Below are 13,066 nucleotides of genomic sequence, written 5' to 3'. Positions count from 1 at the left end.
ACAGGCACCAAAGCTACAGAGAAACCCTGTCTCGAAAAACCAAAAAAAAAAAAAAAAAAGAAAGAAAGTAGACTGTGGAAATATACACAAATGTTCTTAGATTAACTATCGTTGTTTATAATGATTATTCATGATTATCTCAGAAAGAGTATCTTAATCTATTAAAGCTTCTATAGGAAGATATGATTAAAGGAGGTGACTTCTAAGTCACTAAATCAATTTCTTCCATTCCAGAGTCTGGGAAATCTTTGGGTAAGATGACGCAGGTTTGGGGTCTGCAGAGAGACAATTTTCTTTCTGTTCACTGGCAGCCATCTCCTTGCTGTAACCTCTAATGATAAAGAGGTGAAATGAACTCCCAAAAGGGCCTTTTATAAAGGAATTAATACAGCTCATTAAAACCCCTCCCTCTTGACCTAACTATAACACTCAGTAGCAGATAGGACTGGAAAACAGTCCAGCACTTGGCTCAGAAGAAAGGGAAACAAGACATTACCTAGTAACTCATCATGTCTGTCTTACAGATTCTGCTTTAAGCTCATAAAGATGTAGGTATGGCATATTTACACTCCAGGATTTGCATCCTTTCTCACCCCCATACACACACACACACACACACACACACACACACAGATTTTGAATTTCTCTACAGACATTTCCTATTTTTTACGTTCATTCTTGTACTTTACTTTACACCATGGAGCTCAAAATCCTTGTTGGTCTGCTTAAGATCATAGTCTGTCAACCTAACATCTAGCCCAACCATATCTGGAGTTATGCTTATTGATTATGTTTCTCTTGAGACGGGACTTTGCTTCCCTGGTTTATCATGTAGTGAATGGTTTCAGACCATTACTAATCTATCCTTTGGGAATGGTTGTGGTGACTCTCTGGTTTTAATAGCTCTCTATTTTTCAATCTGGTTGGCTTCTTATATCCACTTATAAACTCTCATTTTTGGAGAGCTCAAGTGCCAGCCTCATTTATTCATGTCGACCCCAGTTTGTCTAACGTGTATGTGGTTGAAAATATTCAAAGCCTTGGGCAGGGCTTACTCAAAGAAGGCGAGGCATTCCACCACTGGCTTTCCCAGAACATCTCTCATTCTTCAATGGCAATGATGGCTCTCACCTCTGAATTCTGTATATTTAGACTGGAAAAACATATCAAGTCTTTTAAGTGTGGCTTTCCCTCAAGTCCTGTGTGTGTGTTCCATGCCTCGGTGCTTTAAGCAGGAGGTTTTATATTTTGTTGAATTTCCAGCCATCATTTGGAGGATGGGGCCGCTGGGTATCAGCGTGGGAGGATCAATCATGCTTAAAGTGGAACTAAACACTACTTGTGCTTATGACTCATTCTGACACGTTTACTATATTGAGGGACTTCAGGAGTCAACATTTAGTTTACTTAAAAGTATTTTATTACTATTGACCTAAGTTGTCAAACTATGTTTACATAGTCATTTGTTCAGTTTCTGAAATGTCTCCTTGTATTCTGGTCTGTCATGGCTTTATTCCAGTGGTATGACAGAAATGATTGTAATAGGAAAAATATCATATAAATAGGGCCATAGGGACTTTGTCACTAGGTGTTTTGTCCATGTATAAAATAAAAGGTTAGAGATTCTTGAATTTCAAAAGTTGATGATATCTCCCTTCTCTTGTAGCAAATTCTCTTTGGTCACCAACCTGGCAAACATTGTGCAAATTAAAAAATTTGTTTCTTTAATTATATTTGAAGTTTTCAGATGTGAAAAGATACAATTTAAGCCAGATCTGGTGGCACATACTTTTAAATCCAGTACTCAGGAGGCAGAGCCAGGCAGATCTCTGAGTTTGAGGCTAGCCTGGTCAACATAGTGAGTTCCAGGCCAAGCAGGGCTACATTGTGAGATACTTTTTAAAATAATAAGAATAATATGCATTTAGTGGTTTAATTTTTAAGATTTTTCTTAGTGTTGTTGAATATCTTAGTAAATCCTCAATGTTTAATTTATAATTTTAGGAGGTTAGAAATATTTATGGTTACGAGTAAGATAAGTTTGTTTAGATGTTTGTATATCTTTGCGTAATTTTATAGCTAGGGCAAGAGACACAGAATTTTTAAAAAAGCAAATGTGTCAAACAGTATTTCTCCTTTTATAGCCATTTTATTAGCCCTGGATGACACCTTCCTTCCTGTTGTGGAGCTGATTTGTTTGAGAGTTGATTCCGAACACTGTAGCTAGACCTGTCAGTGTGTACATTTTTTAGTCCTTCAAATACCTAGGCTGCTTTGGTAGAATTCCCAAATCAGGTAAAAAAAAATCGGTATAAATGTTTTAAACTCTGTTCTGTTCATCAGGTTGGAGAAACAGCAAGCATCTTCTGCATTTAGAATGTCTTTCGGTTTTAGCTTTGCCCTTCTAGCTCTCTGATTCACTGCATACTTATCCTCACTGCATAGAAGCTGTTTTACTCCCCTGAAGTGATGGATTCACCGTGCCTCCCTAATTGACACTTCTTATTTCTCTTCAAGCTCTTTTAGCTACAGTTGATACTAATTACTGGGAGATAACTTAATTTCAAATTAGTCTTCCCTCTAAAGTTGATGAATACCCCCACTATCCTTCATAGTCGTGTGTAGGTGTGCTCAGAGTGGTGAAGATCTGAGGGACTTGGCAGGTGTGTTTTCACTAAGGATGGTCAAGACCATGCTCTGCTGTTTCACTGGCAGCACATTCACGATGTCCTTCTGGTAATCAAGTTAGTGCACCGTCACATTCTGTGGTTCTTGTTGCTGATTTTTCTGTTTAAAATGGCCCCCATGTGTAGCCTGGAGTGCTTTCCACAGCCCCAAGAGCAAGAAACCATGGTATGCTTTAAAGGGGAAAATGTGTTAATTCAGGCATGAGTCACAACAGTTTTGGTAGCCATGAATTCAGTGCTTAAGGGATCAGCAATATGCAGTTAATGAGGTGACAAACATACATGAAGCAAGTTTAATTATTTAGTAGGTAATGAAATTGCTATGGCCAAAGGAACCTAACCTTGTACTTTCTTTTTTCTGACCTAGCTACTAGTTACGAAAAATATTCATAATATAAAAAATAGTGTTTGAGACATTTGACTTTATATTTATATAACTTAAGTTTTAAAGTATTTATTTTTGTTTTTATTTATGTGTGTCTATGTGAGTGTATGTACATAGTGTGGGCACCCTGGAGGGCATCAGATCCCTTGCAGTTGGAATTAGGAGCAATTGTGAGTTGCCTAATATAGGTGTTGAGAACCAAACTTGAGTCCTCCAGAATAAGTACCTAGTGCTCTGAACTGCTGAGCAAACCTTCTCTCTGTAGGTGAAGGCTGTTCATTTGTTTCCCGACTGCCCAGACTCCAAATAATCACACAGAAATTGTATTAATTAAATCACTGCTTGAACTATTAGCTCTAGCTTCTTATTGGCTAGGTCTTACATCTTAAATTAATCCCTTTCCAGTATTTTATATTTTACCATGAAGTTCATGGTTTATTGTCAAGGTTCCAGCATGTCTGTCTCCTTCAGCAGCTACATGGTGTCTCACTGACTCTGCCTTCTTTCTCTTCCTCTATCAGGAACTCTGGTCTTGCCCTACACTGTGTTGCAATAGGCCCAAAGCAGCTTCTTTATTATCCAATGGTATTCACAGAATACAGAGTGGAATCCCACATCATCTCTCCAGTCCTTCATTACTTTAAAAATGAAAGAAATACAAAGTTTGAAGTGATGGCTAGGAGCTTAGAGGATTGACACAGCCTTAAGTATCAATGCAAGAGGCTAACAGTATGAAGTTGAAAGTGGGGATGAAAGACGTGGCAGTGTGGGTAGAGAGAGAAGGAAGTTTCCATGTGGTGCAAGAAAGGAAGACTGGGAATGTTTAAGGCTGTTGTGAGGGAAAAACGAGGAGGTCAATAATCTCAGCGAAGGGAGTGCACAGGAAAGAGTATAGTAAAGAAGCTGGTGAAGGACAGTGCGCTCGTATCAAGAGAGAGACATGATGGAAAGAACCAAGAAATAGAGGAACAGCTGCTTTCTAGGGAGTCTTTCTTACTCTTCAGAGCTCAGAAAAAAAAATGTGCTGGGAAAGCATTACAACAAGCAAACATACATAAACAGTTTAAAATTAGTTGTTCTTAAGTACAGTTGCAATTTTGTGAGGAATTGGGTATTCACCAACCTGAAATTTTGTAATTAAATATACTAAAGCAATTTTTAGCCACACTGAGCTTTGAAAAGTAAAAGCTACACAAAAGAAGCAAACATCACTGGTCAATTGACACCACCTCCCAGCAGACCACTGGTCAGCTGACACCACCTCTCAACAGGCCACTGGTCAGCTGACAGCACTTCCCAACAGGTCACTGGTCAGCTGACACCATCTTCCAAGAGACCACTGGTCAGCTGACACCACCTCTTGGAGATTCTTCTCAGATGTTTTGTGCTCATGAATATGGGGAAGAGTCTGGCTGTGACTGTTTTTGATAACCAACTAAAGCAGTGCTTCTTTCTAAAAATACCGTATGAAACGACTGGTGCAGTCCCAGGAGACCTGAGAGCTCTCAGATACGGCTTGTACTTTCCGTTCTTTTGTCACAGGAGACACGCAATGTTCAAAGAACGTGGCACCATTTTGGTATGAAAACTCCCACTTATGGGAGCTTATCTGTAATAAAAGGGGCTTTTCCCACATGACAGCATATCTTCAAAATCCCATTTTGCCCCAAGTGCAGGAGCACTGGGAGTTTCACATGTGCTCTTCACATTTGAATTACTTTATTTCGTATTTACTCAAGAAAACCCCAGTTGCTCTCCTTCCTTCTCCACTTCTAGATATTATGCTACCCCCAGCATTTAAGGTCCTGTCTGAATTATACTCTATAGTTGCCAGTTAATGACAGCTTCAGAGGAAACATTTAGGGATTAATTGTAGAGTCAAGATTGATGGTAGAAGTGAAGACCAATTAAGCGGCTCCTTGGTATCTATTTTTATTGAAAGGTGTTTTCTAGGTTGGAGCTTTCTAGACAATTTCTTAGTTAAATGGCTCTAAAATGTCCTTATTTTACTTCGTAGTTCTTGGTCACTTCTGGAAACTTGTCCCCCAACTGTCTTTTGAACATCTTCACAATGTTGGTTGAATATTTAATGATTGCTGAGTGTTGTACTAGAATATACAGAATAGCCAGACAGTGGTGGTACATGCCTTTAATCCCAGAACTTGGGTGGCAGATCTCTGTGAGTTCAAGGCCAGCCTTATCTACAAGAGCTAGTTCCAGAACAGGCTCCAAAGCCATAGAGAAACCCTGTCTCAATTCCCCCCACAAAAGAATATACAGAATAAAACATGCCATACCTTTTGATTCTTACCTGGAAATATCTTGCAATCTTTTTTGCAGCTTTAATATCCATGAATAGTATGGTATAAGCCCAATGTGAGTATGCAAATATAATAGTTTGGATTAATAAGTCCATAATTGTGTGGACTAATTCTTGAGTCTACACAAAAATCAGTCAATAAATGTATAGTATTTTAGATTTTGAAATGTTATAAGGTGAAAGAAAAGATGCAAGATGAGATATTCAGAAGCATCTCCAATAAGGTATTTCAGAAAGATCTAGAAGTGCGCGAATACATTTTGTATTGTCTGTGGTGAGAAAATTTGAGGCAAAGGAGAATATCTAGCAAAAAGGAAAACTTGAAGAAGAAATACAAATATGAACATGTACATGTATATATATATATACATTTTTAGTATAGTATAATAAATAAATAACACACAGAAATGACATATGACTATGCAGGTTCCCCAGCTGCCAGTTCAGGGTCTGTGAGCTCCCACTAGCTCAGGTTGGCTGTTTCTGTGGGTTTCTCCATCATGGTTTTGACCCCTTTGCTCATGTTATCGCTCCTCTTCAACTGGATTCCAGCAGCTCATCCCAGTGCTTAGCAATGGATCTCGGCATCTGCTTCCTTCAGTTACTGGATGAAGATTCTATGATGTCAATGAAGGTAGTATTCAACCTGATTACAGGGAAGGACAGTTCTGGCACCCTCTTCACTATTGCTTCATGTCTTACCTGGGGACATCCTTGTGGATTCCTGGGAATTTCCTAGGGCTAGGTTACTTGCTAATCCAATAATGGCTCCTCTATCAAAATATCTCTTCCCTTGTTTTCCCTTTCTATTCATCTCCAACTTAACTATCCCATTTCCTCATGTTCTCCTTCCCCTTCCCTTCTTCTTTCTCCCTCCCGACTCCCCTTTCACCCTGCTCCCCCGCATTCTGGATGTAGGTAACAGTAGTATGTTTTAAGCAGTTTGTGTGGTCACTGGATTAATCCCTAGTACATGAACTGTCTTTTCAGGGCCCATTTCCTATGGAGGGATGCCTTGCTCAGCCTAGATATAGGGGGAAGACCTTGGTTCTGCCTCAACCTGTTATGATAGCCTTTGTTAATGTCCCAGGGAATCTTACCCTCTCTGAAGAGTAAATGGGGATTGGGGTGGGGTTAAGCTTGGGTAGTGGGAAGAGGAGAGGAAGGGGGAACCGGGATTGGTATGTAAAATAAAAAAGATTGTTTAAAAAAACAAAATATAAATTAAAAAGAAATCAAAATATAAATCTTGATCAAATGAATAAATCTCTGCCCATCTCTTGTTAATATCAAGGTAATATTAAGGCATAAAGGATGAAAGGGAAAATTTGGGTCTATGATGCCATTGTATTCTCAAGGAACAACATTAGCTTTGCTCATGGTGAAGAACTGAGAGGTAAGCCATTTAGTGTTAGGTCTACATTCTTCCAGTTTATTCAGACTTTACATTGTGAGTTGCTACACCCTCACAAACCTATAGACTACAAGTTCTTGTAAACATTGTGGCTATTTTAATTCTGTGGAGCTTAACAGTAAGATATTCAAAGATACAAGTGCCAAATTTAGATATAATTCTATAAATTAATAAAATTTTATGGAAAATTGCTTCTTCTGTAAAGATCAGAAAGGGGTTTAGGTTTTATAAAAATAATAATATTGGAAATTATTAATAAATTATTATATAATATAATTATTATAATAATTAATAAAAATTATTGGAATTTTTGTGTGCAAAGTAATATATCTGATATTTTTGGAGGGTTGGGAGACACCAGCACAGGGTCTTGTACATCTATGCAAGTGTTATCACTGAACTCCATCTCCAGGTCCAATGCGTTCACCTTTTGAAATTAAATGGAATAGCTAATGTCTTGCCCTATGTTTTATATACACATGCGCATACACACACAGGTGATATGTGTATATTTAACATACTTAAGACATAGTCATAGATATGTATCTTCTATGTAGTAAAAACTGAACACTGGAGTAAACTTTAAATTCCCTCATTTAACAAGATGGTAAAAGAATTCTTAGGTTTCTGGCATCTGTCACAAATGAAGAAGCAAACTGGTTGTGATGTGAGCACCATCAGTTGCATTCTGTTTATCTATTGCATAGCAGCTAAATGAACAGGGCTTGAAAATAAACCACAGTGCTGACTGAACTTCACAACCCTAGAAATGCAAAGCATGGCTGTTATCTCTCCTTTCCCAGTATCTCACACTGGGAGTTTTGAGCTGAGACCTGCTTCAAGATTTTTCATCCCCTGAATAAGAGGCAGTGTCAAGCATTTGTTCTCTAGGAGAGCATCCTCACGCCCAGACTGATCTTTGGATTCTCTAGCAGCTTTACAGTGGGTTTGTGATTGATGTAAATATGGTTTTCTCTTTTATCATGATCACTGCATTGTCATAAGGAAAAGTGTACCACACAATCGTGAGTCATTCAGTTTTCTATAATGTGCTATGTAATGTGGAGTAAAAGAAACAGTTACCTGAACTAGGAAGAGAGAAGCCAAGGCAGCATCCCTTAACTGGCTACGTGGCTGACTTTAGCAACTCTCCATTGAATTTACTAGCTATTACTATTAATCACATTATATTATATTAGTCTATATTTTTACATTCTTAATCTTAGCCCTTTATCCTTACAGTACCCTACATAAAGTCTATGTAAATTTCTAGAACCTTGATTAAGTCTGTGACCATCTATGTGTCCAGTAACTGGTCTATGGTGTTATACAACTCAGAGAATTGAAATAAGTGGTCCAAGCCATGGAAGAAGAATAATGTTCCAAGACAAAGGTATAATGATTGAGACATTTGAGAAGCTTTACTAAGGAAGAAAGGTGGCAAAAGGATTTAACAGTGAGACACAGGAATGGTCCCTGTACTGCACAGCTGGGTGCTTTATCTTTAATTGGAATGCAAAGGAGGAACTAAACTCAGCCTCTAAAGTGTTAGAAAATCATTTTTAAATGCTACCCATAGTGGAAGTAAATTCAACTTACAGAAAGAAGAGTACTGTTTATTTGTAGACTTTCCAAGCAAAGAAGAGCAATACTGTAGTCCCTAGTTAGAGTCATGAAGCAAGATGCAATACCTTATCAGAGACCACAGAATGAAACCGATATTGGTCAGAAAGGATCAGTCAGGAGGATGATAAAGAACAAATGTGAACAAATAGAATTTAAAACATCTGATTGGCTTCTGTTAGAAGAGTGTGAATTTAGTGACAGCCTACCTATGAAATAGAGAAAACTTCAATAATCTGAGCCAGAAAGATTAGTTCTAAAGGCAGAAAACGTCTAGCAGAGTAAATGGAACAAAATGTGAGTCAATCACTTTAAAGTTACAGTCTTTGTTGTTTGAAGACAGAAGGTAATTCTTGATTATAACAGTCCAGGGTCCCTGCTTGACCAGCTACTATTTCACATAGTTTGGAACCTTGTCGTGCCCTCCTTGCCAGCAAGGATGATGCAATGCCGTACCTCTTCTTGCAAGCAGTTTATTCAGGACCTTTTTACAATGGCTTCTTTCTCGATTCTCTCTCCAGGCAAGCTCCTCCCAGCCCTTAAGTAGGCCTGGGCCACCAATCCTGGATCGCCATGTGGGCACTGTCCATAGGTCCACTTACTTGCAAGCAGCTTACGATCATGGCGTGATTCCAGCCTTAGCCAAATACGGTGTTGTTTACCCTGGAGAGCACTCACTTTTGGGATAGCGGGGGGGGGGGGGGGGGGAGGGGGGAGCCAGCGCCATTTTCAAGGTGCGGCTCCATGCAGCTCACTACAGTTCCCCCTTTTTTGCTTTAAAAGCAACAGGCAAGAGTAGAGGTCTGATCTCTGTTAAAAATGAAGCATGTACTATTGTTCATCCAGGTGTCCTCCACACAGAAAACACTAGACCTGCTTGGTGCCCTTTTTACAGAGGTGGGAGTTAGGCACTGACCCATGTACAATCAGACTTGCTCTTCTTGAGGTAGATGTAATTACCCTCAAGTGCAGTGCACAAGCCTCACATCCTGTGCTTAAATATCTTTTAAAGTAGTTAACCAAACTTGGGGAGACTGTCCTGCTTCAATAGCCGTGAAGGCTTGAATGATCATTGCTGCATTGTGACGTCGTGAGACTCTCATGCGACAAATGCACCACAGGCATACCAGGGAGGCAAGCACCATTAGGCCTGTCAGGGCTCCTATTCCCGCCCACTCCTTAAGATGACTAAAAGTCCATTTCGGCATAATAAGAAAAGCATCAGCAGTAGGTAGTTCCAGTTGTGTGGCATTCAGGGAAATAATAACGGTCAAGGTGTTTGTCAGGTTCTCAAACTCCTTGCTACAGTTTCCCTGGAGGTATGCATTCAGCTGCCGGGCTCAGGCTACCATTTTCTGCAAAATTCTCAAGCAATCTGTTCATTGGCCTGAATCAGCAACGGGGACACCAGGACCCTCACCATCAACAGGATCACAGTCGGAGGCTTCATCCCGCTCATCGTTCCTCTGCACTTGTACTTTTCTCACCAAGTGCTCTGGTACCCAAATAGGGGCCAGACAATCCTGTGGAAAAACACAAACAGAAACTCGTGCCCAGGCCAGCCCAGGATCAGGTCCATGCCAGACCTCTGTCAGACTATCCTTCCAAAGCACCAAGCCTTTGGAGGGACCAGACCAATTGGAATGCCTGTCCACAGCTGACTGGGCGGAGCAATTCAAATTTAAGAAATTTAAGGTAAATAGGGTTAGGGAAAGACTATTCTTAGGGGATTGTGCATGTGCTATTCCCCTTTTTCTGTTTTAAAAGCATCTCTTTAATGGACCGGTGGGCACGTCCTACAATGCCTTGTCCTTGTGGATTGTAGGGTAGGCCATGTACAAGTTGTACACCCATATGTTGACAGAACGATGTAAACTTTTGTCCCATATAGGCAGGTCCATTATCTGTTTTAGGTTGAGAAGGTTTGCCCCATGCCGCCCAAGCCTCTAGGCAGTGGGCAATAACATGGTTGTCCTTTTCCCCTGTCATAGGTGTGGCATGGATAATGCCAGAACAGATATAAACCGAAGCATGTACATATTTCAAAGTTCCAAATTCAGAAATATGGGTAACATCCATCTGCCAAACCTTTTGAGGTAAAAGACCTCAGGAAGTTACTCCAAGCGTGGGAGGATGGTGATATACCACACAGCTTGGACAATCAACAACTTTCTTTCATGCATCAGCACGAGAGAGGGCAAATTTATGTTGCAAGGCTTTGGCATTGACATGATATTCCTTATGAAATTCATATGCCTTTTGCCAAGCGGAGGCAAGAAACATCCATTCCTGTTTGGTGCATAAATCCACCGTAATGTTTCCTTCAGCCATTGGGCCGGGTAAACCTGTATGGGCACGTATATACTGTGCAAAAAAAGGATGTTTGCGTTGGCAAATTAACACCTGCAGCTGAACAAATAGAGAATGTACAGGGCTGGAGGTTTTGATAGGTCCAGCACACGCAAGATGTTTCAGAGCTTTTACCACATAACAGGAATCTGAAACCAAATTGAATGGAAAAGGACAAGACTTAAAAACCTCTACTACAATCAATAACTATACTTGTTGAAGAGCTCCAGGAGAAAACTGACATTTAGCAGGATCACTGGAGTCAATCATATATGCTCCACACCCAGTTTTTGACCCATTGGTAAATATGACACTAGCACAGGGAATGGGATGGGAGGCAGTGATCCTGGGAAAAATCACCAGATGTTCCTTTAAAAAAGTCATTAAGGGATGCTTGGGGAAGTGACAATCTATGGGTCCCCCATAGGTACAGCGTAAAATCGCCCAGTTATCTATGGCCCCACATAATGTTTTCACTTGACTTGCGCCATATGGAGTAATTAATTTATCCAGCAAGGCTCCAAAATGTTGTATGCAAGTTTGAAGGCCCTGCAAAGCAAGTATAGCAATGGCAGTTGGATAGTGTTCTGTAGCCTTTCCAGGGGAAGTCCATGGATGAATCCATAGTAAGGGTCCATCCTGCCATAATAATCCTGTGGGTTGTAATTTAGTGGGTAGAATGCATAATATAACCTCTTTTGTTATGTCCACCTGTTTTAAGAAGGTCTGCACTAATCGTTCCTCTAATATAGACAGTGTTAATTGAGCTTCATCTGTTAATTCCCTGGGGGAATCCAAGGCTGCATCACCACTCAAAACATCATACAAAGGTCTTAACTGATAATTTGTCATTTTTAGACTTCCTCTAATCCAATTTATATCGCCCATGAGCTTTTGAAAATCATTTAGGGTACGCAGATGATCTTTGTGCAGCCCCACCTTTTGTGGAACAACGTGGTCATGTGTTATCCTTGAGCCCAAATAGTTTACTATTTCACCATGTTGTACCTTTTCAGGGGCTAAAGATAATCCCCTTTTTCTTTAGGTTATCCGCTAGGACAGGATAGGCTTCCTGCAGCACAGGCTCCTTCTTAGCAGCTAAAAGAATAGCGTCCATATAATGAAGGCATCTTATTTCAGGAAATTGACTACTAACTGGGTCTAGGGCGGTTGACACAAAAATCTGACACATCGTAGGACTATTGGCCATATCTTGTGGCAATATAGTCCATTGGTACCTTTTCTCTGACTCCTCATGTTGATGGAAGGCAAAGTAAATGCAAATCTATCACTATCCAGGGTATTTAATGGAATGGAGAAAAAAATAATCTTTTATATCTATAATTATAATGGGCCAGTCTGCTGGTAAAGCTGATAAAAGTGGGAAACCACGCTGGACGGGTCCCAAGATTTTCATCTGTTCATTAATGGCCCTCAGATCATGCAAGAGCCTCCATTTACCAGACTTCTTTTTAATGATAAAAATAGGGGTATTCCATGGAGAAAGAGAAGGTTTAATATGTCCTGCTTCCAATTGTTCTTATACTAATTGATGTGCTGCTTGCAATTTTTCGGAAGAAAGTGGCCACTGAGGAACCCATACCAGCTCTTCCATTTTCCAGGAAATAGGAATTTCGTCCCCAGTGGCCCCTAGGAAAAACCCAGGTCCTTCCTCTTTTCTCTAGGCTCTGCTTTAACAGGCTCTTTGCGTCCTTGAAGAAATTTTCCTAGTCCATAATTAGGGTGACATCCCATCTCTTTCATCATTTTTTGGGTCTTAGAGGAATACTCATTGCTCAACTTAAAGCCCATATCTTTTATTAAATCTTGGCCCCATAATGACACTGGGAGTTCCAGAATATATGGTTGAATAGTTCCAGAATGACCTTCATTATCTTTCCACTGTAAACAGCCAGCACTCATATTGGGAGCACTGGAATATCCCAGTCCTTGTAAAGTATGGGTAGACATTTGAACAGGCCATCCTTTTGGCTAGTCCTTGCTGGCTACAATACTTCTGTCTGCTCCAGTGTCCAACAGACCCATAATCTGTATTCTATTAATGGTCAATTGTAATGTAGGCCTTTGGTCAAGGTCTAATGACAAAAATGTGAGATCAGTTCCGGATGAGCCGAAACCTTTATCTCCCCTTTCCACCTCCCTAGCAGGGTGTTGTTCATGCATGCTTGGGAGAATAACGAGCTGTGCTATTCTGTCTCCTGGGGAAATTGCAGAGATGCCTTTTGGCGATTCCACCATAATCTTAACAGTCCCGGTACAGTCTGGAT

The sequence above is a fragment of the Myodes glareolus genome, chromosome 7, assembly GCF_982192425.1.
Source record: "Myodes glareolus chromosome 7, mMyoGla1.1, whole genome shotgun sequence".
NCBI lineage: Eukaryota > Metazoa > Chordata > Mammalia > Rodentia > Cricetidae > Myodes > Myodes glareolus.
This window is presented reverse-complemented; position numbering follows the sequence as displayed.